The sequence below is a fragment of the Penaeus japonicus genome, unplaced genomic scaffold, assembly GCF_977035675.1.
Source record: "Penaeus japonicus unplaced genomic scaffold, GWHDUDI00000001_assembly GWHDUDI00000025, whole genome shotgun sequence".
NCBI lineage: Eukaryota > Metazoa > Arthropoda > Malacostraca > Decapoda > Penaeidae > Penaeus > Penaeus japonicus.
Window position 1 is genome coordinate 30,008,280 of NW_028234427.1, and position 2,217 is coordinate 30,010,496.

Consider the following 2,217-nt stretch of genomic DNA (forward strand, 5'->3'; position numbering starts at 1 on the left):
AGATAAACATAGTCCTACACACACATTCAAACAAACAAACAAACAAACAGCCATAACATGCACCCAAAGTTGTTTTTTCATTTTCATGTCCACGCACACGTAAGCCCAGATGCATGCACATGCACTGTGTATATTTACGAATTCAGGTAAACGGTAAACAACAGTTACAAACAAGAACTGTAAACATTAGCCACGCCCCTCGACTACAGGCTTATGTAATGGCTGAAAGGGCCAGAAATCTGTGTCAGAATTCCATATCAAATATCAACGCTGCATATGCCGTCGTTCAAAGCTTTATCTGTTCATATTGAACGCGGGCTGTGACGCCCATCGGCGGGTCGGCCGCTGGCTGATATGGGCCGGAGAAATGCTCTTCTATATGGGCCTTTGCGTGTGTAATATGCTTATATGATGTACATTGTATATGTACATATGAAAGCGTGTGTGTGTGTGTGGGGGGGGGGGGGTGTATGCATATAAATAAATAAATAAATATGTATATATATATATATATATATATATATAAATATATATATATATATATATACATATATATATACACACACACACACCCACACACACATACACACCCACACACACACACACACACACACACACACACACACACACACACACACACACACACACACACACACACACACACACACACACATACATACACACACACACACGCACGCACACACACACACATACACACACACACATTTATATATATAATATATATATATATATATATATAATATATATATATATATATATAATATGTGTATATATATATGTCTGTGTGTGTGTGTGTGTGTGTGTGTGTGTGTGTGTGTATTGTGTGCGCGCACACACAACAACAACATATATATTGATATATACATATATATATATATTATATATATATATATATATATATATATATATATATATATATACATATGTTGTGGTGTGTGTGGTGTGGTGTGTGTGTGTATATATATATATATATATATATAATATATAATATAATATATCTATATATAATATATAATGATATATATATATATATAGACACACACACACACACACACACACACACATTTACACACACTGTGGTACATGTATATGTATATATACATATTCACGTACGCCCATGCATACAAGCGCACACGCACGCTTGCCCCTCCCCCCTCATTCCTCCCAAGCCTCGCGCCGGAGCTCATCTGCTCGTCCGCTCGAGCAATAACTCGGGTGGGAATGCCGCGTGCTCGCCCTCCATTAAGAGCCACAACGGCCCGGGCGAAGCATAATTCCCGCCATTATTGCCTCGGACGGACGAGGGAAGGCCAGCGGGGCGGCCGGCACTGCGAGGGGGGTCGGGGTGGAGGGGGTGGAGGGGGTGAGGGAAGCGGGGGAGGGGGAATGAGGTGGAGAGGGAAAGAGAGGGGGGAGGAGAGAGATGAATGGGGGAGGGCTGGAGAGGGGTGGAGAGGGGGAAATGGGGCTTTGGAGAGGGAAGGAAAGGAGGGCATGGGGGACATAGGGTAGGGGGAGGGTAAGAGAGGAATGGGTTGGGGGAGGGGAAGAGAGGGATAGGTAGGGGGAAGGGAAGAGAGGGATGGGTAGAGGAGGGGAAGAGGGGGAGGGGTAGGGGAGTGGACAGCTATGTAGGAAGGTCACAAGCATTTGGGTTCGGGGCAGTGGGGGGAACATATGTCGTTCCGTTGACTGACCAGAATGATGCATGTGTATGCGGGGGGGCGGAGAGGGGGGGAGAGACAGAAGGGGGAGAGAGAGAGAAGGGTGGTGTGACGAGGGAGATGTTGTGGGTAGGACAAGTGTTGTGATATTGGGGAATAGTCCATGTTATTCTGTGTGTTACAAGTTTTGTGTTGAGTTTTACGTGTTAACATCCTACTATGTTTATTTGATATTTACTCTTTATTCTTTTCACTATTCCAAACATTAATTCCTTTATGACTAGTATCAAAACATTATACAGGAACATATAATCTGATTATCAGTACTATTGTTATTAACAAGAAAAATCAAAGCAAAAGGCAGCATCATCACTATTAACATTAACACGAACAGTATTATCCTCTCAGAAATTATTCTTTTCTTCAATGATTACATAAAAGATCTGTTTACATAAAGGCTCGCATGTGTACTGCGTCGTTCGCTCTTTTTTATACATATGATGGATTGGTGACGTCATTTATTGAGAAAGGG